Below are 21,655 nucleotides of genomic sequence, written 5' to 3' on the forward strand. Positions count from 1 at the left end.
TGGAGTCAGGAATGCTGCCTATTAATGCACTGCCCACCAAGAGCTCAAGGTGAAACGGGGGGCAGGGCGGAGTCTGTGTGGGTACCGCACCTGCTTTCTGGGGTGGGGGGCTCTCTTCACTGAAGATGCCTAACCTGGATTTCAGTGTGAGCCAGAGGAGTGGCTGTGTCTCTATAAAAGCTTGCAATTTGCTAACCGGAGGCATGCAATCCCCCAACTGCCTTAAAGGGACCCTTTTTCAGAGTTTAGCCCTTCTTTTTGTGGGTGCAATCAGTTGTGCACTGAAAAACTGCAGCCACAGTTGGATAACTGCAGGCACAACAGGCCACAAGAGGCCTCTTTGCTCCAAATTTTGTACCTGCAACTAATTGCACTTACAGAAAATGGGAGTATGGTAGGAGCTTTTTTAAAAATTTGGGCCAGTAAATTCTCCACGGAGGGAATAGGCAAGGAGAGAGACAATTACTCACTTTCTTAAAGACAAAGGCAAATGGAGACATCCTTTTCTTCACACACTCCATCTAGTCTGTAGAGTGTGGTTTGGGAGCCAAATACCAGGTGACACAAGGGCCCTGATCATTTGGGACATTACCTGGGAATCTGTGACATTTTGCAAATGTGCAGGATCTGTTGGAAACTACAGGGAAGAAGATAGGTGGGTTTCAGACAAGTGTACTGTTAAATCAATGAAGTGTTTGAGAATAAGGTATTTTGTTTTCCTTTAAAGAATTGGCTATTGTTGCTGTTACTTCTCATTGGATTTGGGGACAAGTAATTTAGAAATTAGGATCACAGTGCCTCTGGATTTTAATTAAATGGTAAATCAGGAAGCACTTTAAATTTATATACATATACACATATTTATATATACTATATACATATGCATTTATACATATATAAATACAGTTGCATAAAATTTGCATGTGTATCTTAATACACACACATGTGTATATATACACATGCACATGAGCACATATATACATGTATTTTTATATATGTGTGTGCACATATGTACACATGCATATTTTATTTAACTTTTTAAAATAAGTGTAAGAAGAGGGCATTCTGTGGCCTGCATCACTCTCAAGTCCCAGTGGCTGAACCTCTGTCGGGAGGGGCTTATGGAGCCCTGTCACAGGGACCTCATCCTACCATCTACTCTGTACATTGTGGTGACAAGCAAGCTCATCCTGAAACCCAGAAACTTGTTTTCCACCTTTTGCAGCTGCCCATCAATTAAGCACATATTCTAGAAACTAGAAATCAAATGCAAAATAATATTGGAAATTTGAGATACGGTCCTTACAGAAATAGTGTGAAATGCTAAGTGTATCCCAATGACAAATTTAATGGCCAACAGAATAGGAACAGGTCTTGGTAAATTGGTGAGGAATAGCATAGTAGTAGGTAAAAGGTAAAGGAGTCCAAGGTACCCTGTTAGGCCATTCTTGGAATAAGACAGTTGAGGACCAGGAAATATCCCTTGTTCCCTTCAGTTACTGTCTCTGTATTGCAACTAGGGCACACATCACATTTTGAAACTTGAATAGTTTTCCCATAGGATAATGTTAAAAGGAATGGTTAGATTCTCCTACAAGGTTATTTTAAAAATTGGCTCTTAACATAAACATAAAATCCAACAATACAACATTGAATGCCTTTTGGTACCAATAATAGCTAGGGAATTGTTGTATTGGCTTGGGAATCTAGTCTCCTGGGAAAATACCTTCAAAAGAAGGAATGCCCCCGGACATAAAATATAACCCTCTAACAGCTTGTTAAGGGCCACCCAACCTGCACCCAGATGGGAACATTTGAGGTTGTAGAGCTTCCTTTTCATCTTCCCCATTTTTCTTTCATGACCTCTTATAAAGTGAAGTTTCCTACCATTGCCTGTTGAAACTCCAAACCTGAAGAGCATGCAGGGAAGACATATACGACTGATATAAGGAAGACATGCTCAAAGAATCGTTTGTTCTACAGAACAGTAAGGCGAAAGATGACAGTAGGATGAAATGCACACTATCAAGAAACTATGTGGAAATTGCAGGACTGTTTTCCTTCAGAGATAAAAGCAATAACAGTTTGGAAAATGGACTTAAATTAGGAACAACGTCATATGTACAGAAAAACATCCTAGGAACCATGGAAGTTTCAAAAAGTTTTAATATAAAATGAAGAGAAGCTATGAAATATCAATGCCTATAAGTAAAAATTACTCTATGCAAATGAGGCATTAAACAAATAAGTGGTTGTTATTGATACTGATTGATGATGATAATGGTGATGATCATTAGAATTACTTCCTTCCAGGTTCCTCTAACAACTTCACTCTCTCTAGCCTCTCTCAGCATTTGCCTTGCCATACACCCCAACCTTGGATTAACTCAGCCATCTGCCTTCTCCATACCTGGGCTAGCTTCACTGAGCTAATGTGGTCTGACTCTGGCTAACCTTGGTTTCACATTAAGAATAAAACCCCAAGCCTCAAATGGGCTTGCACCACGGCTCTGCAGCTCTACCAAGTTTCCCCACTAAACTGGATCTCCAAGACAATAAAAAATTCTATGTCTTCTCCTCTCTCCTGAAACTTCCAGTGTACCTAGGCTCACCTTGCTTCAAACATCACCTGGAAAACAGATGCCATCAGTTGGGAATCTCTCATCTTTCACATAGTTTTAAATATTTAAACTCACCTACATCTGCACTGTCCCATCTTTTTTTCCTTCAAACTTGCAACCAATGAAAGGTTATTCTGCTTTCAAAGACCAGCGTATTTTACTTTGGATCTGAATTCCATCCCCTCATCCTTCTCAAGGATTTGTGGACTTTGGCCCATTGCTTTCCTGCATCCTACATTTCTTTACTGGGTCAGTTTATAAACTAAATAATATAAACACCTAAACAAGATAACAAACAAAAATCAAACCTTATCTTTGGCAAAGCTGAGAGTTGATCTCCAGTATCTATTATCCCCTTCTACCTTAATTAAAGAACCTACGATTTTAGCTAAATCCATAAACACCTGGAAGAGGCAACATTCTCCCACTCTCTTGCAATTACATGTGATGCAGTATTTCAACCTCTTGGCACCATCCTCAGAATGGGAGGACTTGAGGTTTCCATCGCTTCCTGCCATGCTGATGTTGACGTAGCTGTAAGGGAGAAGGATCTGGGCCTCTGATGTTTGGGGAACCACCACAGCAGCCCAGAACTTGTTACTACTTAACATACAGGGGAGAACAAGACATCTATCTGGTTTAAGTTGTTGCTGCTGGGTTTTCTATCATTTGGAGCCCAAATTAATCCTGACTAATAGACTAATACTTATTTCCTTCATCCCTCAGTTCCCTAGAACTATTGCCACACCCTCGTCTTCCTTTCACATCCAAATATTTTGAGTCATCTCCATATATGGCCTTCCACATTCTCAACCAATTCTGGTATGCCTTCTATCATCATCCCTATGGAAACCACTCTTGTCCCTCCTTTGCAGATTTATGTCTCAACTGCCTTTATCCCTCCTCTTTGGGGTTCATAGGCATTTTAAACTTAATGTGTCCAAAATGAAACTCTTGAATCTCCCCCAACTCCTAAACCTGTTCCTACCTGAGTCTTGGTCATCTTAGTGAATTCTTTAACTAGAATGTGGATGTCCTCTGATTCACTCTCCCCTCTTTTTTTTAGAGCAAAGAATTACTATTTTTCAGGTAATAATTTCTGGGGTTTGTTGGCCCAGTGAATTTTTCAAGATGTTTAACAGCTTTATTGTGGTATTGTTTATATATACCATGAAATTCACCTGTTTCAAGCATACAGTCCATGTTTTGTATTTTAAGTAAATTTATAGAGTTGGACAACCACTGCCACAATTCAATTTTAGAACATTTCCCTTGTGGTCATTTGGAGTCACTCTGTATTCCCACTTCAGGACCAAACAATCACTAATTTATTTGATAGATTTGCCTTTTGTAAGGCAATCCATATAGATGGATTCATATAATATATGGTCTTTTGTGTGTGGCTTCTTTGATTTAGCATGTTCTTAAGGTCCATCTATTTGTGTTATAACACATCCCAGTATTTTACTCTTTCCTATTTCCAAATAATACTTCATTGAATGGATATACTAGTATTTTACTCACCAGCTGATAGTCTTTCAGATTGTTTCTCAATTTTGAGTATCATGGATAGTGGTATATAATACTTGCTGTTTTTAAGGAAACACTTAAACATGTGTTAGTTGTACATCTTTTTTTGTAAGGCTGCAGGACTGAGAGCAGTGACTTGGCTTGCTTTGTTACAGCATCTGCCTAGCACCTTATAAATGCTTGTTGCACCATAGATGCCCAGTATGGATTTGTTCAATGAATGAATGATATTTCAATCCAGGTTGAATTTACAAAAATGTCTTCTTAAAAAATCAGAGACCAACTCAAATGATTGTAAAGGATGGAGGAAGGGTGGTTTTCTAATTTTAGATAAATTATGGTTGATACAATCTTCCCAATCTGCCTCTGCTTCTCCATGTTGTATCTACCGAGGAAATATTAGTTTGGCTGGGAGGAGCCTGCAGACCCTCCAGGGCAGTTTGCAGTTGCCTATCTCCAACTCTGAAAAGTCATGAAGCCTTGCAAAAATAATAATAACAATAATAATGCTATTGTACATTTATCTTGAGCTCGGGAGGAGAATCTCTGCAGGCTACAGGGGAGAATCTTCTCCATACTGAAATCAGAGCATCTGACCTGGGAGCCTGCTTGCACCTAAATGGAAAATTAGAAAACGGTTTCTAGATAGGAGTGTGTACAAATCTTGCCAGACCAAGAGTCCTGTTTGAGGCTTGCGTCCAAGTAGCTTACCTCAGCCTCTAGTATGCAAGTTTAGGCAGACTTTATGCCCTAGGCAGGAAATAAGGAGCCTTGACCTCCAGAAATGGAGACTTAGAATATCATGGGAACAAAATGGCCCTATGCCATGTGAGAAAGGGGGGAAAACCAGGGGTAGGTGTTGTGAAGATGCTACATACCTGTGTAACTGATACAGAGATGTTTTAAACATGTGGCTGGGGCGTCAACTTTTGCAAAGAACTAAAATCCCCATGGCTTCTTTATGAAACCATTAAATAAAATTAGAGAGTCTGTGACCTTACTATCGGAAAGTACGAGTCCACCGAGAGCTGTGGTGACTGTACCCTGCTCCTTGGGGGAAGAAAAGGGCCAAGGAAAAGAGAAGCTGAGGAAGGCAGGCTAAATACCAGGGGCCTGTGAGAAACTGAAATGAGGTGCATGAGGCCAGTCTGTCAAGGCCTGTGAAGAATCCAAGGTGTCAAAAGCCAAGAAGCTCAGAGAGGGAGGGTTGAGCAATTTCATTCCATGGAGACAGAACCGACTCAGTTTTACTCAATACTTTAAGCAAAACTCAAAGAAGAATGCAACAAATAAATAATCCTCCCCAGTCTATCTTTATTGGAGGAAAATAAAACAAAGTGACCCCAAATAATGCAAATGAATTAGATTTGAAAGGGTTCATTGAAAGAGCTTTTGATATGTGAGGTCCTGTAACAGGTACTGTCTGGAAACCCACCTTTTAAAACAGGGTAGGTACAAGAATGCAGAGCAAAAAAGAGGCTTTTCCTAGAACTAAAGGTGATGGTGGGGTCTCTTTTGTGGGCTGCAGAGCTTCTGGGGCAACTAGGAGGACACAAAATGTCCAGGGATGTGCCAGCTAGAAATGACTGGGAACTGGGGGCAGCCACTTAGAATAAAGAGGTCCAGGGAAGGGTCCACTTAAAGGAGAGAATTAGAATGACTGGGAATAGGTGAATTTCACTGTGGAGAAAAGGATTCTGACCTGGAAAGGAGGGTGGGCTGATAGTCAGAAAGGACTGAACACACTTCAGGGCTGTCAGTAAATGAATGATGTTACCAACCTTTACAAATAAATTTGGAAGTACGCAAAATCCAAAGCAGCTTGTTTGTTGAACTGTGCGTGCATGCTAGTTTACATGATAAGACTTAGAACCCATAACCCATTCCTGAAAGTGTCCTTGCTGATTGCCAGCTCCCTGCACAGCATTTCTTCCTCCACATCTTCGGTCTCCGCTTCCTCTCCGGTCCTTTCTTATCTCCTCAGACAAGAAAAATAAAGTTTAAGGGTTTGGTTTAAAATGGCATCTGAAGAGTAGCCCTCAACCCTGTGAAGTGGTGGAAAAAGATGACAATTCACACTAGCATTGACAGACAACGTGTGACAAGATTGAGAATAATTCACACTAACTGGAAGGTTGGCCAGAAAAGAGAAGTCACTTCATCACCCCTGCTGCGCCATCAGAATGTAAGTTACAAAGGCCCTTTCTCTGCACTTTGCTTCCCCCTCCAACCTCCCCTACCCACCACCTCCTGTGAGAATCTCATTTAATCTCTAACAATATGATATGTAGCTACAGATATTTTTGAGGTTCTCAGAATTCAGGTTCTCCCTTCTACTTGCTGCCAATTAATACTTAACTTTTTAACTGTGACAGCAATCCCTTATCTCCTAGCAAAAGATAAGGGGGGACACAAATGTTGAGCACATGTGATAGGGGCACTATTGTGGCATAAAGGGGGGAATAGCTACAGTCAGTTTCATGGTGGGAGGTGTGGTGCTACAAGTAGAGTCCTTTAGAGGACTGATGAATTCTTCGGAGGGCCATTTGTATGTATGTTTGATATATCACATACTAGGCCATAGGATTAGCATAAGATACAATTTTTGTCTAGCACAGTCACTGGTGTTAAATACTAGGAATTGAAGTGGGGCAGTTGGCATGGAACTGACAGCAACTGAAGCTCTTAGATGTTTAGTTAGTACCCAAGGGCACAGGGAGTGGCGTCCAGAGGGCTCCACTTAATGCTGCTTCTGGAAGGAGGGTGCTTTGGTGAAGCATGAATATGAAGAGGAAACAACAACAATAACTTGGCTGACTAAGGAAATTTTACTGCCAAAGTGATAAATGGCATGTGGTCTATTGTCAGAACCAGGAAATAAAGTAAATCTGAGGAACCGTTTGACTTGATCATTAAAACACAAGAAGACTTGGATAGGAAAACACTCAGTCTTCTCCTATGTGTGCCTCCTTTACTGTCACACCAGTCTCACAGATCAAATTCTGATACCGGATGTGTGGATTTTCTCCCCAACCACCGCCCGGCCAACCAAGCAATTCCCAGTAACACCAGCTGTGCCCTACAATTTGAGTCGATTCTAACACTACCTACCTGCAGATAGCATCAGATCCTACAGGTTAAGGACTTAGGCCCACAAGACTTCAGATACTGTTCTCAAATCCATGTTGTCACCTATGCTTCTGACCAACTGGTTATAAGTCAGAGGTGCCCGTGACCCCCTCTTTAGGGTCAATTTATTTGCTAGAGTGGCTCATAGAATTCAGGAAAGCAGTTTATTTACTGTTTACCAGTTTATCATAAGAGGATATGACAAAGGATACTGCCTCCCTTTCTGGCAACCATCGTCAAGAATTCTAAGCACTCTGAAAGGGGAAATTAGAAGGAAAGGCCTAATGGGCACTGGTAGATTTACCAGTGACTGAGAGAACCATGTATGACTTATCTGTAGCAGGCTGAATGATGGCCCCCCAAAGATGTCCCCATCCTAATTTTACAAACTCGCAAATACATGGCAAAAGGTAACCTTGAAAATGTGATCAAGATTCTTGATATGGGGAGATTATCCTGGATTATTCAAATGTAATCCAAGTGTTCTTATATAAGAGGGAGCCCTCCTGGGTCAGAGTTAGAGAATGAGATGTGATTGAAAAAGAGGTTGGAAGGATGTAGGGTCATGAGCCAAGGCATGTAGGTGGCTTCTAGAAGTTGGAAAAACAAGGAAACAGATTCTCTCATAGGACCTCCAGAAGGAACACAGTCCTGTCAACCCATTTTAGGCTTCTGACCTCCAGAAATGTAAAATCATAAATGAGTGTTATTTTAAGCTACTGTATTTGTTATAGCAGCAATAGAAAACTAATGCATATTTTAAGGAGTATTCCTGGAAATAATAACATCATGTACTGTGGCATTTATGGAAATGGGGACTGAAATTTAATTTATAAAATAAAGATATTTCCAATTTTGAGCACTTGATCTTTGCATAATATCATAACTGTGATGTATCATACCAGTTAAACAAAATAAGTCAAGAAGAATGCAATTGCAGAATTGGAGTAAGAATTGATAGCAGAAAAGGGTAGAAATCATATTGAAAAAGAAAACACAAAAACTCCATTAATGATATAAAGAACAAATTTCAGACATTGAAGCACTCAAAGAAAAAAATATTTGTAAAAATATTGTTGGTATTGATAACAAAATAGAGATAGGATTTAATAATTGATAGGAGTTCTGGAGGAAGAAGACAGGATAACAGGAATAGAAACAATTTCCAAAGACAAAATTTAAGAAAACTTTACTGAATTATAAAAACTGTAATATTCATGTCAAATGGTTGCATAACTGTACAAAGAAACTCAGTGACAAAATTAACAGGCTGGCAAGATAATTATTAAGTTAACTACCACTTATGCACTGGTAATAAAAAGAAAACAAAAAATTATCTATAAAATAACACAAAACAGGTTGACTTCAGACTTTTCTGCTGAAATGCTGAAGATAATGTAAGACATCTACTCAATTCTGTGGGAAACAGACTGTAACTCATCATTTTGCTACTAATCAAGTTTCTCTAGTATATAAAGGCTTTATAGGTGCATTTTCAAATAATCTGAAAATTGGTCATTCATATATCATGACTTTTGGAAATAAATTCACATTTATGCCTCTCTTTCTAAACAAAGCTTCTCAAAAAGAAATCTCAGAAAAGAAGTAAGGAATGGGAATTTCAAGAGGATGAAACTGGATTGCTATCTAACTCTGTACCCACAAGTCAACTTGAAATGGATTAAAGACCTAGACATGACATGGAAACTAGCATTTGTTTTTAACTGAGCAAAGTATTGTAAAAAATCCTCAGAGTAGCAGATAGTACCTCATGAAGCCTCATTGTTCCCAGATTTTTAATCATAAAAAGTACAGTATTTTGGCCCTATCTCTCAATATAAATTTACTTTTATGTATACTCACATACAGAAAAAAGCAATGCAAACAACACATTTCATTTTTGGTGCCATTATTTTTATGTCTTTCTTTTTCTTTTTTGCTCATAATCTTACTTCCCCCTCTTCTCTCTCTGCCCACATCAGCTGTCTTCCCCACAGGGAAATAATGTGAATTACTTAGTAATAATCTTTCCATATGTCTTTCAGCACATACATTGTTATGCAAATATAATGCTAAAATCACCTAGATACAGGGCTTACCTTACAGGCCTGGCCTTGACTTGCTTTCCTGTAAAATTAGGAAAATAGTTCTAGCAAGTGTTCCTAGTATCAACCATTGAATGCATATGAAGTTGCTTTAAAATGTATTTAATACATAATAGAAATCCTACTGTTTTGGCAATTTATCAGAGAAGGCCTAATTTCTTTCTTTGAGCTGGTGAATCCCAAAAAGTAAATCCCTTTTTTGAATGAGAATAAGATGGTGATTTAAATCTGGTCCCTTAAATGTGGTTGTATATTATTGAAACTTCCTCTTCAGTAAGGATGTTGCCGGGAGAGACTTAGCCATGGTAGGGTATCCCACTCAACAGTATGATTCATAAAATAAGATGTTAAACAAGGAAAGCTATCCCATCCTTCTCCTAGCCAAAAATTTCAAAAAGCTCAGATGAGCTACTGGTCTCAGATGAATGCACACCTACGTGCATGTAGATCGGCCTTTTATAGATGAGAATTGAAGTCTTAAGGGTGTGGGGGTGAGAACAAGCAGGCAGAGCCCGCATTGGACCTGCTGAATATGGGCCACATTGTTCTTTCTACCTCCTCCTCATGATAGCCAGGTGGCTTTTGAACCCAGAAGGATTACTTCTTCCATTTACCTCATATTAAAAAAAAGTTTAGAAAATAAAAAGTACTGAATATGTTGGTAGGCAAAGTGTGTTATGAGTCACAGCAGTTCTCTGGAGAGTTTGCACCAAAAGGGTATTTTGGTTTGAAAAAGTGATACAATTCAGGTCAAAATGGCTTCCAGACTTGAACTTCCAAAAATTAGTGAGAGTTCCACCAAGTCACCTGGCTGACATATGTAGGGCAATGTTTACTTCTAGAATGAAATGAAATTTCTAGGAAAAGTCAAAGTCAACTAGCACATTTTACCTCTGGAGGGCGTGGGAGAAAGAGAGAGATAACAGGGATGGTTGCATTGTTATCTGTTAGTTATCAAAGAAACCTTTATGTTCTATAAACTCTATTCCAGCTGCATAAACTCCATTAGACCCAGGGATAGCTTCCACAGGAAAAGAAAACAAAAAACAGAACAGAACTAGGGACCACTATAATGGCAAAGCGGTCATAAACCCGTGTGCTGGAATTTCATCCATATGACATCATTCCAATGTGACATTGGCGAGGCCACCCTCCATTCCTCCCTCACACTCACCCCCTTGCTTCTTAAAGAGATGATGAAGCTTCCCATGCAGCACAGACGGATCATAAAAACCTGTATCCCTTAAGCTGAATTCAGCCCATTGAACTACACAAACAGCAATAACCAAAACAAAGCTAGCAGGAAACGTTTGCACACAGCATCTGTTATGATCACATAACCACGAGACAGCTGTTTAATCCCAACTGTTAACATAAGATCATTTGTGTGTTTGAAGAGCAATCCCATTTGGATTTCCCCCTTTATTTATTTATTTTCTAGCTTTTCCAAGAGAGAGGCTTCCTCAGCTGTAGGATGCAATTTGTGTTTCTGGCTTTTTCCACTTTGACCCTCAGCTTCCGAAGGAGCGTTGTGGTGTGGTTTTCTAACTATAAATACCCAGAGGGGAGAAAGGACGGCTGTGTGGTCTCCTAGGTGGGAGCAGGGCACGGCCCTTTCTCAGCCTTCGGGACCTGCTTTTTGCTCCCCAGAACATTCATAAACCCTTCTGGTCAGATTATGGGAAAAGGCCCTCACATGAAACGCGTCTGGTGGTCTCAGCCAAATTCTGGCGAGACTTAAATTTGCTGAGCACCACCCGGGATTGGAACCGATTCCTGTAAAGTTCAGTTCCAAAACCTAAAAACAAAGTCATTAGGCTCACAATCACTTTGAAAGGGTCAGTGAAGGATGGGAGCAGTCTGGGTGGCCTGCCTGAGTGCCCACTTTGGAAACCTAAGCAGCACACCTCCCTGGCTTATGATGGTGAGTTTTAAGATCATACTGTTTCTTTTTGTTTCCATTTACATCATACCTCACTGCCTGCAGGCTCCCCAAATGCTCAACAGCGAATATGCGTGCTTTACTGTTGAACTGCAGCCAACATGTCACAAAAGTGGTTGATGCCAGTGGCAGGCAGTTTGGCGCTGACCACGTGGTCCTGGGGCGAGGGGAGTTGGCCGTGCAAATTTGGACAAGCATTAACCTTGAGAGCTGCCTGACATTAGCCTTACATAAATCTTTCTTCACCTCCTTTAAATATTTCATCCTAGCAAATCCTCTATTTTGATCCCAACATGATAATAATATGTGTAATGCTGAGTTTAACTTCCTGGGAAAGTTGAAAGCTGAAGTCCTTCTGAAATGTCGAATAAGTTCTTAAACCTGATTCTTAGGGCAAGCTTATTTCTAGGTCATGAGTACCTTGGGAATGTAAGGGGTTTTTCACTCCTCTCTGTTTCTTTCCCTTCTTCTCATATGTTTTTTCATGCCTAATGTTTAACTTGATTTTCAGCTTTTCTGAGGTAGAGTTGATTAATAAAAATTGCATGTATTTAAGGTGTACAACTTGATGCTTTGACATGCGTATGCATTGTGATCAGCACAATCAAATGAAGTAACATTTTTGGTTATCTAAGTTGTTGAAGGTGTAATTGACATCTCTTTGAAATGAAAAGTCTCACAACAGTTTTTGAATGACCTCTGAATTTATCCTGAACAGAATTGCCTCTCTTACTTTCTCTGTGGCTCCGCTCCACACAATTATTGCTTTATCCTCTATCCCTGTTCCCTCAGAGAAAAGTTACAGGAGTTGTCTTTAGATGTCGCTTTTCTGAGGTTTCATGAGAAAAACAAAACTAGTCAGTTATGGTAGCAATCAAAAGATACTGACTTTCAGTGCTGGAAAAACATTAAATATTTAGGTTGGTCTATGCTATGATTCATTATCATACTTAGATAAAATGCTTTTACCTTTAGCTTGACAAGCTTTATCACATGCAAAAGAGTTGGCATCCCACTTCAGGGGGTGGAGGGAGGTACTGTGGTCACTACGGATTATGAACACCCTTGTTAATGTTCAACTTCCTCTACACGGGACAAAATCACCAACATCTTTAATGGGAGAAAATCCTTTATCGACTGATTCATTTCCATGTTTTGTTTTTGCAGCTAGACAGGATATCCTGTACGGTGGTGAAAAGAGAGGAAAATTCAGTACTCTCTGTTTTTGATTTGCCATTATTATTATTGTTATTTCTGCTCTCAAGATGATATATTTATCTACTGATTTTCTTATATAACACCTATTTTGGTGATCTTTTTTCTTTGTCCCTTCCTATTCTACCCTCGTTAAAAATTACTGTTTATACATAATGAAGTCATATTTAATTGTTGCTACTTTTAAACAAACTAAATAATGAAATAGTTATTATATACCTTAAGTTACTGAATAAAAGCTCTGGTTTATTTGATGTGTTTTATTTAAGTGTGGGACTGGTTGGGGAAACAGTTTTGACTGATTTTAAACAAAGAGGAACTACCCAAGTGTAGAAAAATTCCACTGTCTGAGCAAGTACTCAAAAGTTACCAGTATCTCTTAGATTCTCATTAGTCAGCTAAAACCAGGAAACAAATATCAGTGTTTTGTGGTCACCTCCAGTTACTGCTGTAACAGGAAACATAAATGAAAGGGAGTTGATCTGAGGAAAACTACAGGCCCCATTGGGCACTGACCAATTCACATACCACACACACCTCCCCAGGATACTTACCCCCAGTGAAAAGAACCAGGTAAATCTACTGTTGCCGCAGTAACATCCAAAACAGGCCATAATTATTTCCGAAGCTTCAATCTAACACTCCAAGTTTTAGAAAAGTATTTGTCTTGAGTTTTAAGGATTTGTTGCATTTTTTTGTCAAGTGCAAAATACTGCATTTTGAGGCAGTATATATGACTTTCAACAAAGCATGAGGATTTTCTCACTCAATCCACTTCAGTGTTCCACAAGACACAAGACAGATCTTGGCAAACAACTATTCATCAAGGAACCAAAATTTTATAAACAAGCACATTTGAAATGAGGACAGGTAGAAAGCAAATTTCTTGACATGGGTTTGGGGGAGGTGGGTGGAGAAAAACTCTGAGAAATTAACCAAAGGCTTCATTTTGCAAGATAGTGACTGTCTGGGCTTATAGCTTCTTCGATTTTGCATAGCATGACTCCCAGGGAGGCAGCCCCTTCTCCAGCAAAACAAATGAGTAAACTGCCAATGGCTGGGCAGGTTTAGGAATGTGAACAGTGCGCAGCAGGGAACGGTAAGCTTGAAGCTTTTGCTCTGCATTCCTCAGAGCTGCAGGCCATCCTTGGCTGGCATGAGTTCTTGTTTCCCCTATCAAGTGCATGGTTTCTGTGTCCACCTGCCCTCCCTCCTGTCCACGCACATCTCCTCGGTTTTCTGTGTTACGTGTCCCAGGACGTGTATGGCTGTACCATTCTGGGTTCTGGCTTTGCTTTTTCTAATCTACATTTGCCTTCGAAATTAGACCAGAGGCCAAGGAAGAGTTTTTGCTTACCCATTATCTGCTCTTCTACTTAATTCGTGCGACATTGATTTTCCACATGATTCTTAACCATAAGCTCTGCCTGAGAACTTAATCAACATCCTTTAATATAAGGCACAGGATGAAATTAATTAGAAGCACCTCCCAAATGTACCTTCCATGCATCCTTTGTACACCTTGTGTTTCAGTCAATATTTTTGGGGGGAAAAACACATTTGCAATCTCTTCTAAATTGTTGGAATGTGTCTCTTATTTATTCCCTCCTCAGACCACCTCCTTGCCTCCCACCCCAAAAATATGCATTCTATGAAGAAAAATGGGAACTCTGTTCCAGGCTGGCTCACCCCTGTCTGATCCAGCACACCTCAGCACCATATGAACAGTACATTTCATTTTACTTGTGAGAAGTTGTCCAGGGGGCACTGTATACTTTGAAATATGTGTTTTGAACTTGCTAACTGGCTTGGCTGCTTTTGGCTCTCTTTTCTTTTTCCTTTAAACTAAACTGATAGAGTTGATAGGTAAGTTGCACACTGAAAACAGGAAAATTCTTTCGAAGACCGAGTCAAAGAATGCTTAATATATTAAAAAAAAGGTTTTCATTGAGCACAAAGTTATTTCAAGAAAAATAGCCTGATTAAGCATTGTACACAATCAGAAAAGAAGACTTCCACCAGACAATTCCTGGTACTTCATCCTTCAAACAACGGAAGTGGTAAATTGAGGCAATTATCCCATGCACCTCTCCTTTATTAGAGGGACTGTCTAGGTAAGCAAGTTCTGGGCCTGAAATTTTGCAATGAGTTGTCATAATTTGCACTTTATTTTGCATGTGAAGACACAGCCTTAGCATCACGGTGCTTATAATTTTGTACCTGAGCTGTGTAGCTCAGCACACTTGGAAACAGAAATTTGTCCAAAAGATACTTCAATACCACTGCCAACTTGATTTTTTGAAAATCTTATATCCTTTTATTGTATTATCCACACTTCCTATAATGCATGTGCATTACATTTATACTTTGAAACAAATGAGCAAATCAAAAATTGCATTAAAATAAAATACCTTGAATTAATGTCCAGAGTTTCTGAATGTGGGGTCTGGGATGGGACATGGTGGCAGCCATCTTTGGAAAATGCAATCTGTCACAGAGCCCTTCTGGTAAGAGCTGTTACTTGACCACATCCTCTATTTAAAAACCACACGCTGAATATTAGGAACCTTTTGTCGTGCAATACACACAAAGATCTTATTCCAAAGAGCAGGGCTGAATTCAATGAACAGGACGCTCACTTAGAGCGAGCCCTCTTCTCTGGTCTGTCCCATGGAACTTGTTCTTTCTACCCAGAAGTCCACCCAGCTTCTCTTTCCTACTTTAATGAAGCTGCAAAACAAAAGCAATAGTTGCTTCAAATTACTGTAACTAAGGCAGGCCCTGAGCACCATCTCGCTCTGGGTGAAGCATTGTTTTGTTCCAATTACTGAAAGTCCAAAAACAAATCCGAAATATGAAAGTCATGATCCCCATTTGTCAAAACGTGAAACTGAGGCTTGAAGAAGATAGCTTGTGCCCAAGGTCACATAGCCAAGAAATGCAGACATGTAATTCGATTCTAGGTCCTTCTAACTCCCAAACCTGCATTCCTGCTTATGTCACACAATATCTGTGATGCCCTTAGAAATGCAATCAGGAAGATCCCAATGGGAACCAAGAGCTTTTCTGCCGTCTCTCAAACCAGTAAGACTAGTTCTGTGCAGTTCAATAGACTCCATCTGGCACTGTTTATTTAAAACAAACAAGAACCCTGAGATATGACCAGATCAGTGAAACATATAAACACTTCAAAAATTCTTTTCTTCCAGAACTTACTTTGAGGTAGACCTTTGTGTTCCACTTTACTGTTAGGGAAAGGGAAGGGAAACAATTACTGACCTTATTTTGGGCCAGATATTTGACACATACTCTTTCATATATTTCTCACACCAAACCTGTGAGGTCAGTTCCCATTTCAGAGATAAGGATCAGAAAGGTTAAATAACTGAGTCAAGGTCACGGTAAGAAGTCACGGACAGGGATTGCAACCCAAGTCCATCTGCAGCCCAAAATCCATACTTTGACTCTCTTTAGCACAGAGTTTTTCAACGAGGCACTATTGATATTTTGGGGTTGATAAGTCTCTGTTGCACGGATATGTGTGTGTGGTGAGGAAAAATGGCAGGCTGTCCATAAACTGCAGGATGTTTGTCAGCATCCATGGTTTCTACTCACTACATGCCATTAGCACCCTCTCACCAAATTAGGACAGCTAAAATTAACTAAAAATGTGTCCAGACACTGCCAAGTGTCCCTTAGGGGCAGGGGGGCAAAAATCACCTGTAGTCAAGAACCACTGTGCTGGTATTTACATGCAACCAAATCGATGCAGGAAGGGAAAAATAATTAAGTGTGTTGGTCTTTGAAATAGATTATACTTTAGGGAGATTTTTTTTTGCAATCATTTTTCTTAGAGTGAGTTACAGATTCTGAACAATGCAAACCTGAATTTTAAGAGAACTCAACAGTCTCCTCAGTTAGCAGTTACACCTGCTTGTCTCCTGGAATGAGGGGGAAAAAAATGGTAGCTAGAAGATTTTTGATTGGTGTGGTTAAACTAGATAAAATGAAAATCCAGAATTTTTTTTTCTAGTTATTTATCCTATCATACTACGGGAGTTATGCATATTTGTCCAACTGCATCTTAAAGCACAGAATAAAGGCAGTCGTTGAAGAGATTTTGAAATATATTTCCCTACTTTGGGTTGAGCAGCATGCACTTATTTGGAAAGGCCACCACAGCAGAGCCCATAAGAATATCACAAGCCTAAGGAGAGAGCTGATATTCAAAAAGACTCATATTTCCTAGGTGAGTGGCTGCTTCCTACTACAAATACAATGTGTTTCTAAAGAAAGAGAAATGATGATACATAGCCCAGGTGAGAGAAAACTGAAGCAAATAAAACAGGGCCTTCAGAATTTTGCAGAAGAGCATCTGGCCTCCCTAGGTGGCACCTAGTCACCCAACTGGTACCTGTTCCCTCCTCTGCCAACCCTGGTCTGCCAGAACAGCCGCCTTTATCTTGGCGATGTCTTCAGAGGGCCTGCTCGGCCCGTGTGGTCTTCCAGCATTTCATATCTCTGTGTGGCTGGGCATGTCCGTATCAGGCAGGGCTCTGACAATAAAGAGCCATTCAAGTTTCCCCCTGTGACCTGATCCCATCAACACTCCAATACTGGAAAGACGCTATAAATACTGTTCATTCATTTTGTAGCATGGAATGAAAAGTCTTTATAGGAAGTTATTATCAACGGTCTGTAAAGAAAGGGGTCAGAACGTGGCTTCCTCCCCTAGCCGTGGGAGTCACCCCAGCCAGCCTGAGACAGGTGAAGGAGCTGAGCAAGGGGAAGCCCTACCCAGCCTGGGGGGGCCCTGGCATCCCCCCCATTACATGGCCAAGGTGTGGCCATCATCCCTAAGTGCTGTGGAAAGTGCACCTGCAGGAGGTCCAGGAAGGCAAAGAACAGAGGAAAATTTCCACCTGCAGAGAAGTGGCACAAAGTGTCCTTCAAACCCAGAACAAAAAATTCTTCATCCCCTTCCCCCTGGAACTTCCCAGCCTTAACACCCCTCAGCCCCTGACTCACACCCCCCTCCCCGCCCCCAGGACTCTCATTCGGGAAACTTGCTTGCTGAAGAAAAGTTAACTTGGCACTCGTCTTAAGTATTGACTATCTGTCTTGAGGGTGAGGGCTGTAAATTCTCTCTCCTAAGATCCAAGTCGATTTGTTATCAAATCAGGCATTGAGAAGCTGATTCATTGCTATTCAGCGCTATGCTGATTTATATGCAGAATGTAAAACAGATGCCTTATGTGATACATATTTATGGTGAGTGCTGTTCTAGGAAGATTTATTACGGATTCCTTTGTCGGGGTTTGCATGAGCAGAGCCATGATGACTTGTATTTCCTCTCAGCTGCCAATGCCAAACTCATTAAAAAGAGGTGTGACTATTAATATACATTGTAATACTGACAGGCTCTAATTTATAACACCCTGGCTGGTTGGAGTATTCTTCCGACTTGAGAGGTGGTTTCTGCATTTCCTTCTCTGTAGCTAAATGGTACAAATAGAGATGAATATTCTCTTTTATCCCCTCTCTCTCTCTTTTCTCTCTCTCTCTGTCTCTCTCCGTCTTTGTCTTTTGCAGCCATCTAAGTCAAGTCACAATATGATGAAAAAAGCTGAATTGTATGGTGATAATTTTTTTTTTCTCCTTCCAGGTCAAACACACCACAGGTTTACAGCAGACTAGAGTACACTTTCATGGCCTGTAAACACATGTTTTTCTCTCTGCCAGCGTACTGTCTTCTCTAAGCTGAATTAACAAGGAAAAAGTTGAGAGCAGGCTGCAGCAAGCATTCTTGATATGAGGTTCTGGAGTTGAAGAACGTACGTTGCCCTCCACGTGGGAATGAATGAGAAATCCACTGCCCAAAGGGCGGTATCCGTGAGAGACACGTGACAAATCACAGGCCTCTGCAGCAGGTGCGGGCAGTTCATCAGGCAAAGGGTGGAGGAAAGTGCAGTGTAACCTGGAAGGGCAGGCAAGAGAGCCCGGCTGATGAGAAATTCTGTACCCAGGAATTGACTTCACCAGTGGGCTTCACCAGTGGGCTTGGACGGCGTTGGAGTAATGACATAAGACAGACAGTGCCTGGGAAAATAGCTTTTTCTTCATCCTAAATTTGAGATAAACTAGTTTCTAGAGAGAGAAAACAGTGAGTGCAGCAACAGTTTTTATCTGAGTGTCAGGAGTCCCTGCAAAGCACCTGAGAGATGGTGTGGGAAGTCACCACGTATAAATGTGTTTTTAATGATTGCACAGAAGGATGTTCTGGCTAAAATCGATTTCTATTGAATCTTAAAAAGCCAAACTGGCAGAAATTAAACAAGTGTGCTGCCATCTTTCCCTGCTCTGTAAAGCAGGGCTGGGAATATGAGGCATGTGAGGCTCCCCAAAATGCAGTGATCAAGATAAATAATATTTGAATGCAATATACTAAGAATTCACAATGAATGCAAAAATCCATGATGAACAAAATATCAAAATTTTCTCTAAAGTACCCCTATGGAAGTCATTGAACTACGTTGAATAACTTAAAGTGGAATGCATATATATGCTGTATATATGTAACCTGCATTGAAGAAAGAAGTTGGATCAAAGTCCCATTAGCAGTCCTCAGCCAGAGTTGTAGGGATGACCACATGAGTGACATCTGGATTGTTTTCAGTGTTGAAATTCTGCAATAAGGAGAAAGAAAGGCTGTAATCCTGCCATGCACCACAAAATGTTCTAGGCTTCCTATTATATATATATAAAAAAACTGGCATTTGAGATCTCCTAGGTAGGAATAATTTTTGCCTGTGAGAACAGGGATAAAATTTTCTTTCTCTAATTAAACTCCCCTGAGACTCAAGCTGCTTGGAGTTGGTCTTACTCAGAGAATGCTTTTTCCTCTCCTCCTCCTCTGCTTCCAGTTTGTAGAGAGCTTCCCAGAACCCTACTCAAAATCTCAGAAATGTCAGCCGCCTCTTTCAAACCACACGGAGAGGGTGGGGAGCTAGATAGCCAGGCTGCCAGAAGGGAGTGCTTCTCTGGCCCTGTGTGGATCATGTGGTTCCTTACAGTTTTTAAAGAAAGAAATTAACCTGATATGGTTACAACACAGTTGACATGCTTCACAATACGAAAAAGCTGTGGAGTGTGTTAACTTTTGTTTCGGACTATTCTTTCTGAGCAAAGTGTTTGCCTATTATACTGACATAAAACAGTAACAAGTGTGCTCTTTTAAAAATACTATTGATTATTTGATATCGCTCTGGCCCTGGCATTATGTCCTGAATAAATCCTGACTTCTTGTCATTTGAATTCCAGTCCAGACCTTTACAGATCAAGTGCTAGAACTATAAGACCTCTCTGAAAAGAGAAGGGGACCCAGAGGCTCCTCAGATACAGCCTGGTGGCAAAAGGGCTCAGGAAAATGTGTTGCTGTGACTAGAAATCAAATATGGTAAGGAGAAAACCTCTCTCTTTGTCTGAAAGAGTGATCACATGTTGACAGCTGGAATTTACATGGCTCCTTATTCAGTAAACTAGTGCCTTCTCTGCATTCCAACATCGGCAACACAATAGTGGCACAGAAGCAAGCGGACACATTACACACGGTCCAGCTGTCCTGTCCTTTCTCCTCGGACCCCTCCTACTCAGTTTTCCTTACCTTCCTCCAATGTGAGCTTTCACTTGTGCAAGACCTAAACACCCACATATTGGACGGTACCTATAATGATGGGTGCCTGATTCCATGAGATTTCACATGCATGTCTGCATGGCGGATACAAATTCTACATTAAAGATGGGAAACAAAATCAAACCACCACAAGATGAAATGCCAAACGAATCCCTGATACTTCATGGTCAGCTCAAGAAAAGCAGTACGTGACCAACATTTCCCATGTCTAAAGCCCTGTGGACATCACAAACCCTTTCTTTTCCTTGGGTGTACGCGGCTTTCTTTATGAACTTGGACGCAAAGGAAATGTGACCTGTGGAGGAGACAGTGCTATAATTAGTGAGAATTGTTTATATTGCCTTTTGCACAAAAATAGTCATCTGAGAAGAGATGTAAAATTCCACATCTGACAAAATATCTTGACAACATGCAAGGGTCTCTTTGAAAAACATATATATATATATAAATATATATTTTTCCCCATAATTTTAACAATACCATACACCCTTTGCTCAAAGCTCTTCCATCAACATGTCCTGGGATTTTCCGGGAGGAATGCTGTAGTGGGAATAACATGTGTTTATAGTGGCAGTGTATATTTTTCAGCAAAACACAACAAAGTGCATATAAAGCATATATAAAATGATCCTGTGGCTTGTAAAACAGTCCATTCAGTATAGAAGTTTCCCTGTTTAAAATGCATGTTTTACTGATTATGAAGAAACTCATTAGTGCTTCCCGCACTGCAGAATGTCCTTAAAATATGGGAAAGAGGGGAAGAAAAAGGCTTTATGTATTATGAAGCAGTCATTAAACTTTAATTTCTACCACTAGGGGGCAGAACGAAGTTCTTTTCTAAACTGCTAGGCAATCAACCATCACGTCATTGTAACATTGAAGGCACTTCAAAAAGACTCAGATGTTTAACTATTGTGCTAGTGATCATACATTCATATTGGGCTGCAGGCCAAAAGAGAGAAGAAAAAAAAAAAAGCCAGAACTTTGCAGCTGAAAAGCTATAAAGTGGTGAATTTTACCTTAGAGCAAAACCATCTTCAGTGACAAATTTCAAAGGCCATATGTATGCGATTTTCATGAAAAGCAGTCGACCCTAAATTTCTTTGTTTAACTGGAAGCGATCTTCCTCAAAGAACAGGTTCTTTTCTGCAGCTCCTCTTATTGTGCTGTTACACATTTTGCTTTCCTTCCTAGTACTACTATCAGGATTCTAGAAATGCTGGTTAATGCCAATGGGTATTTCATTACCACTGCCCCCTCCAGCATTTTCAAGACTATCATCTTAGGCACATTACTGTTGGAGAACGTTTAGAGTATTCTGATCAAGTAGGGTGGCTTTTTTTTCGTTTGTTTCCTTTTAAATGAAACCCTCCAACCTAACCTTATCCACTCTATGTAACAGCTCAGTGTTCCCAATCAA

This window comes from Manis pentadactyla, chromosome 18, assembly GCF_030020395.1.
Source record: "Manis pentadactyla isolate mManPen7 chromosome 18, mManPen7.hap1, whole genome shotgun sequence".
In the NCBI taxonomy this organism is placed as follows: Eukaryota; Metazoa; Chordata; class Mammalia; order Pholidota; family Manidae; genus Manis; species Manis pentadactyla.